The following is a 15,624-nucleotide window of genomic DNA, read 5'->3' as shown; positions in this document are numbered from 1 at the left end:
TGGCCCCCACTTGGTCTACTACAGGTGTTGGCCCCCTACTTGGTCTACTACAGGTGTTGGGCCCCCTACTTGGTCTACTACAGGTGTTGGTTCCCTACTTGGTCTACTACAGGTGTTGGTCCCTACTGGTCTACTACAGGTGTTGGTCCCCCTACTTGGTCTACTACAGGTGTTGGTCCCCCTACTGGTCTACTACAGGTGTTGGTTCCCCTACTTGGTCTACTACAGGTGTTGTCCCTACTTGGTCTACTACAGGTGCTGGTTCCCACTTGGTCTACTACAGGTGTTGGTCCCCCTACTTGGTCTACTACAGGTGTTGGTCCCCCACTTGGTCTACTACAGGTGTTGTCCCCTACTTGGTCTACTACAGGTGTTGTCCCCCTACTTGGTCTACTACAGGTGTTGGTTCCCCACTTGGTCTACTACAGGTGTTGGTTCTCCTACCTGGTCTACTACAGGTGTTGGTCCCCTACTTGGTCTACTACAGGTGTTGGTTCCCTACTTGGTCTACTACAGGTGTTGGTCCCCCACTTGGTCTACTACAGGTGTTGGTCCCCCACTTGGTCTACTACAGGTGTTGGTTCCCTACTTGGTCTACTACAGGTGTTGGTCCCCTACTTGGTCTACTACAGGTGTTGGTCCCCTACTTGGTCCACTACAGGTGTTGGTCCCCCTACCTGGTCTACTACAGGTGTTGGTCCCCCTACTTGGTCTACTACAGGTCTTGGTTCCCTACCTGGTCTACTACAGGTGTTGGTCTACCTGGTCTACTACAGGTGTTGGCCCCCCTTCCTGGTCTACTACAGGTGTTGGGTTCCCTACCTGGTCTACTACAGGTGTTGGTTCACCTACCTGGTCTACTACAGGTGTTGGTCCCCCACTTGGTCTACTACAGGTGTTGGTTCCACTTGGCCTACTACAGGTGTTGGTTCCCCTACTTGGTCTATTACAGGTGTTGGTTCCCCACTTGGTCTACTACAGGTGTTGCTCCCTACTTGGTCTACTACAGGTGTTGCCCCACTTGGTCTACTACAGGTGTTGGTTACCCTACTTGGTCTACTACAGGTGTTGGTTCCCCACTTGGTCTATTACAGGTGTTGGTTCCCCACTTGGTCTACTACAGGTGTTGGTTCTCCTACTTGGTCTACTACAGGTGTTGGTTCCCTACTTGGTCTACAGGTGTTCCCTACTTGGTCTACTACAGGTGTTGGCCCCCACTTGGTCTACTACAGGTGTTGGTTCCCTACTTGGTCTACTACAGGTGTTGGTTCTCCTACTTGTCTACTACAGGTGTTGGTTCCCTACTTGGTCTACTACAGGTGTTGTCTCTACTTGGTCTACTACAGGTGTTGGTTCCCTACTTGGTCTACTACAGGTGTTGGTTCCCTACTTGGTTCTTACAGGTGTTGGCCCCTACTTGGTCTACTACAGGTGTTGTCCTCTCACGTGGTCTACTACAGTGTTGGCCCCCTACTTGGTCTACTACAGGTGTTGGTTCCCCTACTTGGTCTACTACAGGTGTTGTCCCCTACTTGGTCTACTACAGGTGTTGTCCCCTACTTGGTCTACTACAGGTGTTGGGCCCCCTACTTGGTCTACTGGTGTTGCCCCCTACTTGGTCTACTACAGGTGTTGTCCCTACTTGGTCTACTACAGGTGTTGGCCCCCACCTGGTCTACTACAGGTGTTGTCCCCTACTTGGCTACTACAGGTGTTGGCCCCCCTACTTGGTCCACTACAGGTGCTGGCCCCTACCTGGTCTACTGGTGTTGTCCCCCACTTGGCTCACTGCTGGCCCCCACTTGGTCCACTACAGGTGTTGGCCCCCACCTGGTCTACTACAGGTGTTGGCCCCCACTTGGTCTACTACAGGTGTTGGTTCTCCCACTTGGTCTACTACAGGTGTTGGCCCCCTACCTGGTCTACTATAGGTGTTGGCCCCCTACCTGGCTCTACTACAGGTGTGGGCCCCTACTTGGTTCATTACAGGTGTTGGCCCCCACCTGGTCTACTACAGGGTTGGTCCCCTACTTGGTCTACTACAGGTGTTGTCCCCCTACTTGGTCTACTACAGGTGTTGTTCCCCACTTGGTACTACTACAGGTGTTGGCCCCTACTTGGTCTACAGGTGTTGTCCCCCTACTTGGTCTACTACAGGTGCTGGCCCCTACCTGGTCTACTACAGGTGTTGGCCCCTCGTACCTGGTCTACTACAGGTGTTGGCCCATTCTTCCTTTTGTCTGTCTCAGTGCTTCCGTGCCTGGCACCACACGCCTCCTCACCAACTCCCGCAGGAGAACTACAGGGCGGGCGGCGTGGTCGTGTGGCGCGGTAGGAATGAGCAGTGACCTTTCCAGACTGTCGTGACCTTTGATGATCCCTATATTCCAAAGAACACTGCGGGTCATTACAAAACTCCGGAGCCCTCACAACCACCTCTCACACCCCCGCACTGTCGTCACACCACCCAAATAGTCGAGCCATTAGTGTCCTGTAATACACCGCTCTAACTCAACCATTATGAGGCAAAATTACTCAATGTTCAATAAATCTTGAAGACGCCACAAGGACCTGAACTCCTTGTGTTACATTCCACAGTTTCAGGTTTTGTAAACATCCAGATTCCTCCACCAAGAATTTATTACAAACCAACATACATTGCACTCGCTGAACTATACATTGCACCGCTGAACTATACATTACACTCGCTGAACTATACATTGCACTCGCTGAACTATACATTGCACCCCGCTGAACTATACATTACACTCGCTGAACTATACATTACACTCGCTGAACTATACATTACACTCGCTGAACTATACATTACATTCGCTGAACTATACATTACACTCGCTGAACTATACATTACACTCGCTGAACTATACATTACACCGCTGAACTATACATTACACTCGCTGAACTATACATTACACCTCGCTGAACTATACATTACACTCGCTGAACTATACATTACACTCGCTGAACTATACATTACACTCGTTGAACTATACATTACACTCGCTGAACTATACATTACAATTCGCTAAACTATACATTACACCGCTGAACTATACATTACACTAGCTGAACTATACATTACACGCTGAACTATACATTACACTCCGAACTATACATTACACCCTGAACTATACATTACACTCGCTGAACTATACATTACACTCGCTGAACTATACATTACACCGCTGAACTATACATTGCACCGCTGAACAATACATTGCACCGCTGAACAATACATTGCACTCGCTGAATTATACATTGCACTAGCTGAACTATACATTACACTCTCGCTGAACTATACATTACACCTTCACGAACTATACATTACACTCGCTGAACTATACATTACACTCGCTGAACTATACATTACACGGAACCATACATTACACTCGCTGAACTATACATTGCACCGCTGAACTATACATTACACTAGCTGAACTATACATTACACCGTTGAACTATACATTACACTCGTTGAACTATACATTACACTCGTTGAACTATACATTACACTCGTTGAACTATACATTACACTTCCGCTGAACTATACATTACACTCGCTGAACTATACATTACACCGCTGAACTATACATTACACTCGCTGAAACTATACATTACACTCGCTGAACTATACATTACACTCACTGAACTATACATTACACTTCGCTGAACTATACATTACACTCGCTGAACTATGTACATTACACTCTGCTGAACTATACATTACACTCGTTGAACTATACATTACACTCGCTGAACTACATTACACTCGCTGAACTATACATTACACTCGCTAAACTATACATTACACTCGCTGAACTATACATTACACTCGCTGAACTACACATTACACTCACTAAACTATACATTACACTCAAGCAAACTATACATTACACTCTCGCTGAACTATACATTACACCTGATAAACTATACATTACACTCGATAAACTATACATTACACTCGTTGAACTATACATTGCACCCCGCTGAACTATACATTGCACTCGCTGAACTATACATTACACTGCTGAACTATACACACTCACTGAACTATACATTACACTCACTGAACTATACATTACACTCGCTGAACTATACATTACACCGCTGAACTATACATTGCACCGCTGAACTATACATTGCACCTGAACTATACATTACACCGCTGAACTATACATTACACTCGCTGAACTATACATTACACTCGCTAAACTATACATTACACTCGATGAACTATACATTACACTCGCTGAACTATACATTACACTCGCTGAACTATACATTACACTCGTTGAACTATACATTACATCGCGAACACACATTACACCGTGAACTATCATATATCTGAACTACATTCACTCACTGAACTATACATTACACTCGCTGAACTATACATTACACTCGCTGAACTATACATTACACTCGCTGAACTATACATTACACTCACTAAATATACGTTACACTCGCTGAACTATACATTACACCCGCGAACTATACATTACACACTAAACTATACATTACACTCAAGCAACTATACATTACACTCGCTGAACTATACATTACACTCGCTGAACTATACATTACACTCGCTGAACTATACATTACACCTGAACTATAAATTACACTCGCTGAACTATACATTACACTCCTGAACTATACATTACACTCTCGCTGAACTATACATTACACTCACTAAACTATACATTACACTCGCTGAACTATACATTACACTCGCTGAACTATACACTCGATGAACTATACATTACACTTCGCTGAACTATACATTACACTCGTTGAACTATACATTACACTCGCTGAACTATACATTACACTCGATGAACTATACATTACACTCGCTGAACTATACATTACACTCGCTGAACTATACATTACACTCGCTGAACTATACATTACACTCGCTGAACTATACATTACATCTCGCTGAACTATACATTACACTCGCTGAACTATACATTACACTCCGCTGAACTATACATTACACTCGCTGAACTATACATTACACTCGCTGAACTATACATTACACTCACTAAACTATACATTACACTCGCTGAACCTACATTACACTTGCTGAACTATACATTACACTCGATGAACTATACATTACACTCGCTGAACTATACATTACACTCTGTTGAACTATACATTACACTCGCTGAACTATACATTACACTCACTGAACTATACATTACACCGCAAACTATACATTACACTCAGAACTATACATTACACCGCTGAACTATACATTACACCGCTGAACTATACATTACACTCGTTGAACTAATACAATTCCTACCATACATTACACCGCTAACTATACATTACACTCGCTGAACTATACATTACACTCGCTGAACTATACATTACACCGCTGAACCATCACACTCACTGAACTATACATTACACTCACTGAACTATACATTACACTCGCTAACTATACATTACACTCGCTGAACTATACATTACACTCTCAAGAATATACATTACACTCGCTGAACTATACATTACACTCACTGAACTATACATTACACTCGTTGAACTATACATTACACTCGCTGAACCATACATTACACTGAACTATACATTACACTCCACTGAACTATACATTACACTCGTTGAACTATACATTACACTCGCTGAACTATACATTACACTCGCTGAACTACATTACACTCGCTGAACTATACATTACACTCACTGAACTATACATTACACTCACTGAACTATACATTACACTCGCTGAACTATACATTACACTCGTTGAACTATACATTACACTTCGCTGAACTATACATTACACTCGCTGAACTATACATTACACTCGCTGAACTATACATTACACTCGCTAAACTATACATTACACTTCCGCTGAACTATACATTACACTCGTTGAACTATACATTACACTCGCTGAACTATACATTACACTCGGTGAACTATACATTACACTCGCTGAACTATACATTACACTCGCTGAACCATACATTACACCGCTGAACTATACATTACACCGCTGAACTATACATTACACCTCGTTGAACTATACATTACACTCGCTGAACTATACGTTACACTCACTGAACTATACATTACACTTCACTGAACTATACATTACACTCGCTGAACTATACATTACACTCGCTGAACTATACATTACACTCGCTGACCATACATTACACTCGCTGAACTATACATTACACTCACTGAACTATACATTACACTCACTGAACTATACATTACACTCGCTGAACTATACATTACACTCAGTAACTATACATTACACCGCTGAACTATACATTACACTCGCTGAACTATACATTACATCTCGCTGAACTATACATTACACTCGCTGAACTATACATTACACTCGCTGAACTATACATTACACTCTCGTTGAACTATACATTACACTCGCTGAACTATACATTACACTCGCTGAACTATACATTACACTCGCTGAACTATACATTACACCTCGCTAAACTATACATTACACTCACTAAACTATACATTACACTCGCTGAACTATACATTACACTCACTGAACTATACATTACACTCGCTGAACTATACATTCACACTCGTTGAACTATACATTACACCTCGTTGAACTATACATTACACCTCGCTGAACTATACATTACACTCACTGAACTATACATTACACTCGCTGAACTATACATTACACTGCTGAACTATACATTACACTCACTGAACTATACATTACACTCGCTGAACTATACATTACACTTTCGCTGAACTATATACATTACACTTGAACTATACATTAACTTCGCTGAACTATACATTACACTCGCTGAACTATACATTACACTCTCGCTGAACTATACATTACACTCCGCTGAACTATACATTACACTCGCTGAACTATACATTACACTCGCTAACTATACATTACACCGCTGAACTATACATTACACTCGCTGAACTATACATTACACTCGCTGAACTATACATTACACTCACTGAACCTATACATTACACTCGCTGAACTATACATTACACTCGCTGAACTATACATTACACTCACTGAACTATACATTACACTCGTTAGATTACACTCGCTGAACTATACATTACTGCTGAACTATACATTACACTCACTTGAACTATACATTACACTCGCTGAACTATACATTACACTCACTGAACTATACATTACACTCGCTGAACTATACATTACACTCGCTGAACTTCCATTACACTCACTGAACTTACATTACACACTCGTTGAACTATACATTACACTCGCTGAACTATACATTACACTCGCTGAACTATACATTACCTCGCTGAACTATACATTACACTCGCTGAACTGCCATTACACTCACTGAACTATACATTACACTCGCTGAACTATACATTACACTCGCTGAACTATACATTACACTCTTTGAACTATACATTACACTCGCTGAACTACACATTACACTCGCTGAACTACATTACACTCAGCGAACTATACATTACACTAGCTGAACTTACATTACACTCGCTGAACTACATTACACTCGTTGAACTATACATTACACTCGTTGAACTATACATTACACTCGCTGAACTATACATTACACTCGCTGAACTACATTACACTCGCTGAACTACATTACACTCAGCTGAACTATACATTACACTCGCTGAACTATACATTACACTCGCTGAACTACACATTACACTCGTTGAACTATACATTACACTCGATGAACTATACATTACACTCACTGAACTACATTACACTCGCTGAACTACACATTACACTCGCTGAACTATACATTACACTCGCTGAACTATACATTACACTCGCTGAACTATACATTACACTCCGCTGAACAACACATTACACTCGCTGAACTATACATTACACTCGCTGAACTATACATTACACTCATGGACTACATTACACTCGCTGAACTATACATTACACTCGCTGAACTATACATTACACTCCGCTGAACTACATTACACTCGCTGAACTATACATTACACTCGCTGAACTATATTACACTCGCTGAACTATACATTACCTCGATGAACTAACACACTCACTGAACTATACATTACACTCGCTGAACTACACATTACACTCGCTGAACTATACATTACACTCGCTGAACTATACATTACACTCGCTGAACTACACATTACACTCGCTGAACTTACATTACACTCCTGAACTATACATTACACTCGCTGAACTACACATTACACTCGTTGAACTATACATTACACTCCGATGAACTACACATTACACTAGTTGAACTATACATTACACTCGCTGAACTATACATTACACTCGCTGAACTACACATTACACTCGCTGAACTATACATTACATCACTGAACTATACATTACACTCGCTGAACACACATTACACTCGCTGAACTATACATTACACTCACTGAACTACATTACACTCTTCGAACTACATTACACTCGTTGAACTATACATTACACTCGATGAACTACATTACACTCGTTGAACTATACATTACACTCGCTGAACTATACATTACACTCGCTGAACTACATTACACTCCTTTGAACTATACATTACACTCGCTGAACTATACATTACACTCGCTGAACTACCATTACACTCGCTGAACTATACATTACACTCGCTGAACTATACATTACACTCGTTGAACTATACATTACACTCGCTGAACTATACTTACACTCACTGAACTATACATTACACTCGCTGAACTATACATTACACTCGCTGAACTATACATTACACTCGCTGAACTATACATTACACTCGCTGAACTATACATTACACTCGCTGAACTATACATTACACTCGCTGAACTATACATTACACTCGCTGAACTACACATTACACTCGCTGAACTATACATTACACTCGTTGAACTATACATTACACTCGCTGAACTACACATTACACTCGTTGAACTATACATTACACTCGCTGAACTATACATTACACTCACTGAACTACACATTACACTCGCTGAACATACATTACACTCGCTGAACTATACATTACACTCGCTGAACTATACATTACACTCGCTGAACCCATTTCCTGAACTCCATTACACTCGTTGAACTATACATTACACTCGCTGAACTATACATTACACTCACTGAACTATACATTACTCGCTGAACTATACATTACACTCGCTGAACTATACATTACACTCGCTGAACTATACATTACACTCGCTGAACTATACATTACACTCGCTGAACTATACATTACACTCGCTTGAACTATACATTACACTCGCTGAACACATTACACTCGCTGAACTTACATTACACTCCTTTGAACTATACATTACACTCACTGAACTATACATTACACTCGTTGAACTATACTTACACTCCGTTGAACTATACATTACACTCGTTGAACTACACATTACACTCGCTGAACACTGCATTACACTCGTTGAACTATACATTACACTCGCTGAACTATACATTACACTCGCTTTAACTATACATTACACTCGCTGAACTATACATTACACTCGCTGAACATACATTACACTCTTCAACTACCATTACCTCCTGAACTATACATTACACTCGCTGAACTATACATTACACTCGTTGAACTATACATTACACTCGTTGAACTATACATTACACTCGCTGAACTATACATTACACTCGTTGAACTACATTACACTCGCTGAACTTACATTACACTCGCTGAACTATACATTACACTCGCTGAACTATACATTACACTCGCTGAACTATACATTACACTCGCTGAACTATACATTACACTCGCTGAACTATACATTACACTCGCTGAACTATACATTACGCTTCTGAACTACATTACACTCGCTGAACTATCCATTACACTCGCTGAACTATACATTACACTCGTTGAACTATACATTACACTCGCTGAACTATACATTACACTCGCTGATTCTACATTACACTCGCTGAACTATACATTACACTCGCTGAACTATACATTACACTCGCTGAACTATACATTACACTCGCTTAGACATACATTACACTCGCTGAACTATACATTACACTCGCTGAACTTACATTACACTCGCTGAACTATACATTACACTCGCTGAACTATACATTACACTCGCTGAACTATACATTACACTCGTTGAACTATACATTACACTCGCTGAACTATACATTACACTCGCTGAACTACATTACACTCGTTGAACTATACATTACACTCGCTGAACTATACATTACACTCGCTGAACTACACATTACACTCGTTGAACTATACATTACACTCGCTGAACTATACATTACACTCGTTGAACTATACATTACACTCGCTGAACTATACATTACACTCGCTGAACTACATTACACTCGCTGAACTATACATTACACTCGTTGAACTATACATTACACTCTTGAACTATACATTACACTCCTAAACTATACATTTGTTTTGTAATGCCTTGGCTTTGTTTTGTACGGTTTGTTTTCTTTTCGTAGTTGTAGGTAGTTGTGGTCACAGCTGTAGTCTCTCTATAGTGAGGAGTTTGGAGGTTGTCAGGCAGCCGGCCTTAGTGAGGTAGATAATGACTACACCTTCACTCTACCTCCTGCCTCCCCCTCCATTCCTTCTCCCTCCCTCCGTATCCTTATTTATTACCACACTTTCATTTCTTCTCCTTTCCATCCACCCTCTATTCTCCATCCCTCCCCTGACCTTCCCTGCGTCACCCTTCCTCCTCCCTCCCTCCCTCCCTCAGGCAACAATAGCCTCACCTCCTCCTCGTCCTGGTCACTCCTCAAAGGTGGAGGTCGTCAATGAAGGAGGGCTACAGAATTCCCGCCTTTATAGGACTTAGTTGATGTGTGTGTGTGTGTGTGTGTGTGTGTGTGTGTGTGTGTGTGTGTGTGTGTGTGTGTGTGTGTTTCTTTCATCAAGTTGAGAAATGAGGAGAGTTTGTACAATATATTCATAGGTTGCTTCTCCTCCTCCTCCTCCTCCTCTTCCACACGAAAACACATTAGTGAGGGAAGTGTTGTGAATACTAATAACTATATCACCTTCATTCGAGGTCACCACCATACTGGGTCACCACCATTGGGTCACCACCATGCTGGGTCACCACCATACTGGGTCACCACCATGCTGGGTCACCACCATGTTGGTCACCACCATGCTGGGTCACCACCATGCTGGGTCACCACCATACTGGGTCACCACCATACTGGGTCACCACCATACTGGGTACTACCATACCGGGTCACCAGTAACTCACCACCATACTGGGTCACCACCATGCTGTGTCACCACCATGCTGGGTCACCACCATGCTGGTTCACCACCATACCGGGTCTCCAGTAACTCACCACCATACTGGGTCACTACCATACTGTCAGCAGTAACTCCCCACCATACTGGTCACCCACCATACTGGGTCACCACCGTACTGGGTCACCACCTGTGGTCACCAGTAACTCACCACCATACTGGGTCACCACCATGCTGGGTCACCACCATGCTGGGTCACCACCATACTGGGTCATCACCATACTGGGTCACCACCATGCTGGGTCACCACCATGCTGGGTCACCACCATGCTGGGTCACCACCATGCTGGGTCACCACCATACTAGGTCACTACCATACCGGGTCACCAGTAACTCACCACCATACTGGGTCACCAATGATGCTGTCACCACCATGCTGGGTCACCACCATGCTGGGTCACCACCATACCGGGTCACCAGTAACTCACCACCATACTGGGTCACCACCGTACTGGGTCACCACCATACTGGGCTCAGTAACCACCACCATACTGGGTCACCACCATGCTGGGTCACCACCATGTTGGGTCACCACCGTACTGGGTCACCACCGTACTGGGTCACCAGTAACTCACCACTATACTGTGTCACCACCATGCTGGGTCACCACCATACCGGGTCACCAGTAACTTAACCATACTGGGTCACCACCATACTGGGTCACCATCATACTGGGTCACCATCATACCGGGTCACCACCATACTGGGTCACCACCATACTGGGTCATGGGTAGAGTGTTTATTATACAAACACGATATGGGCGTTTGGTCAAGACGGGCGGGGTCAATGGGCACTCGTGAGATGTGTGACCTAACTCTCACCTACCCACAATGCTCTATCCACACGCCCACCCCACGTCTGTTTATTCCCTGCCTTTCCCCCCTTCTACGCCCACGTTGCATCAGTCCCATACGCTTCTACCCACACCCACATCAAATCTACGCCCATTACCTCGTTCAACCAACATCTACAACACATCCACACCCAATACACTTATACCACACCCACACACACAACCCACCCACCCACCACACAACCCACCCACCCACCCACCCACACACAGCAGAATGAAAATGTTTAAGAATGTTCCGAAAGACTCAAGAACAGCAAGACATCTTATCAGAAAGGTCAAGATGGAATGTGAGGCGCACTCTAACCCTCCGAGGTCATAACAGACCCCCGTTGAGGTCATGACAGGTTCTCGAGGGTCAGTTTTATATATATTTTGAAGTTTAGTTTTTTTCCACGTCCACGTAATAAGTATTTTTAATATAAACTAAGTCAAAATCTAACTAAATTAAACCAACTTAACGGAAATTTAACCAAACGAAACTAATTTCAACCACACTTAACTAATTCAGGTGCGCCGTCAGCCAAGGTGTGTCTCTATGGCTTACTGTGGTAGGTAAACAGACTTACCTGGGCGCTGCCTTGTACAGGTGAGATGACCTTGTTAACTGTTGTGTACCTGGAACGAAAACAAATCAATTACTTTTGTCTGCTGATCAGAGCTCGTGTGTGTGTGTGTGTGTGTGCACTTCAAGACGAATAACAGCTGCTGTGATAGTGCCTGGTGAGAGAGAGGGGGGCGTGTGTAGGGTTTGGTGAGGTGCTGGATAACAGGACAGGAGGGAGAGCAGCAGGGAGGGAGGAGAGCAGCAAGGGGAGGGAGGGAGAGAGCAGCAGGAGGGAGGAGGGAGAGCAGCAGTGAGGAGGGAGACCAGCAGGGAGGAGGGAGAGCAGCAGAGGGAGGGAGGGAGGAGAGCAGCAGTGAGGGAGAGCAGCAGGGGGAAGGGAGGGAGCAGCAGTGGGGGAGGGAGAGCAGCAGTGAGGGAGAGCAGCAGTGAGGGAGAGCAGCAGTGAGGGAGGCAGCAGGGGAAGGGAGGGAGAGCAGCAGTGGGAGGAGAGCAGTAGTGAGGTGGGAGCAACAGTGAGGGAGGAGAGCAGCAGGCAGGAGGAGAGCTGCAGGGAGGGAGGAGAGCAGCAGGTAGGTGGAAGACCAGCAGTGGGCAGGGGGTGGGTTAAGAGGTGGGCAGTGGGCCGCGACCTCAGCACACCTCCACCAGTCAAGCAGAAACTTAACAAAATGATTCGACCTTCCTCTTCCTCCACCCGGAACAAATATTGCGTAGGTGTGTGTGTGTGTGTGTGTGTGTGTGTGCTCTTGCACTGGCCAAAACCGACAGACTACTGTGAACTCTTTCTTTCAATTACACTTCTAATGTGCCAACCTAACCTAACCTAATTACGTTGGGTCAGGCTTAATTTGTAGCTTAGGTTAGGTTAGGTTAGCGTGATGTGACTGAGGCTCATTTCACCTGGAGCAGACACAACACGCCCTATAGGGAGCTGGCCCACCTGTCTGCCTTTCACCAGGTAAGACTCCTGGCTGTCTCACCTGCCCGTACATGTGGAGGAGAAAGGAGGAAGAAAAGATGGTGGAGGAGGAAGAAGAAGGAAGAGGTGGTGAGGTGGGAATAAAAAAAGGGGGATGAGGAGGAAGATGGAGGAGGAGGAAGCAGGGGAAAGGAGCAATAGAAGGAGAGGAGAAGATAAAGGTGATTTCCATTTAGTTTATTTACCTGTACAATAATCACTCGAGGTTTGGTTCAACAAGGGACGACGTACGAATTTGATACTATTTCATTATCTTTTTACGAAATTATTAACGATCACAATTACGCCGTTCATGGAATTATATCGAATTAGTATGGTACTAACTACCTAATTAACTAATATAGTGTTAGTGTTTTGAACTTAGTCATAATGGTTAATTATTGTTAGATGTTAAACTGAACTAACACGCCCAGTTTAGTCAATAGGTACAGGTGGGTGTTTTAGGCCCATCCCGATTATTTCTATCCTAATTAGAATGTTTTGCCACAGGTAAGTTAAAGGGCAGAGGTAACGGTTACACACGCAGGTGATTTAAATACAGGTACTTTCAAACCTCAACACCAACTAAGACCTCGTAAATAACTTTCTGAAAAAAAAACTATAAAAAATTTCGTAATCTTTTGTGTGTGTGTGTGTAGTGGGTGGGGAGGGAAAGGGTGGGTCAGGAGGGAGGGTGGGGTGTGTGTGTGGGTGGGGGGGGGTTAGTTCAGATTAGACTATATAGCTTAGGTAATTTTTGTAGTCTGGGATTAGGTTAGGTTAGACGAGACTTGGTTCAAATCGCTCTGCTCTACACGAAACTCCTGATTATATTAATAACAATGTTTCTTTGTTTTATTTATATCATGATATCTTGTCATCCTGCTCACACAGTTCGTGAACCAACCAGTCGCCTTCACGGATTATCAAGGATCGTGACGTCACTTAGGTGAAAAACGACCCCTCCGCCCCCGCTTGTGAGTGAAGTGGTGGTCGACCTCTCCTCCTCAGTCTCGGTTCACACTTGGTGATGAGCGGACGTTGCCTGAAGACACTCCTGGTGAGTAACTCTTACCTTGACTCATCGTGTTTAAAGATTTACTCATCGTCTCCGAGTGTTTAGTTATCTTTACTCATCGTCTCCAAGGGTTGAAGTGTTAACGTATTTAACCCCGAGTTATGAAGTTTATTCATGATCTTAGACTCATGACTCACCACCACCTCATGATACTGTCAATAACCTAACCTACCTATAACCTAACCTAACCTAACCTACTAACCTAATCTATCTTACCAACCTAACCTAACCTAACATTACCTAACCTACCTAACCTAATCTATCCTACCCAACTCCTCTCAACTAACCTAACCTAACCTAACCTAACCTAACCTAACCTCAACCTAACCTAACCTAACCTAACCTAACCTAACCCTAACGGGGAATGTCGTAAGCAAGCCTGGTACACTTCACATCTGTGTATGAACTATACTTGTATTTAGACATACCTTTACCTGTAACTTTAATTACACCTGTACCTGGACCTCTAATAGTAATTACGAACAGGTAAACTGAATATGAATTTAGTACAAAAGTTCAAACCTAACCTATCCTTTACTTAACCTAACCTATCCTTTACTTAACCGAACCTATCCTTAACCTAACCTATCCTAAACCTAACGTATCCTTAACCTATCCTAAACCTAACCTATCCTTTACTTAACCTATCCTTTACTTAACCTAACCTAACCTAACCTATCCTTTACTTAACCGAATCTATCCTTAACCTATCCTAAACCTAACGTATCCTTAACCTATCCTAAACCTAACCTGTCCTTAAGCTAACCTGTCCTTAACCTAACCTAACCTAACCTCTC

This window comes from Homarus americanus, unplaced genomic scaffold (assembly GCF_018991925.1).
Source record: "Homarus americanus isolate GMGI-L3 unplaced genomic scaffold, GMGI_Hamer_2.0 scaffold2071, whole genome shotgun sequence".
In the NCBI taxonomy this organism is placed as follows: Eukaryota; Metazoa; Arthropoda; class Malacostraca; order Decapoda; family Nephropidae; genus Homarus; species Homarus americanus.
This window is presented reverse-complemented; position numbering follows the sequence as displayed.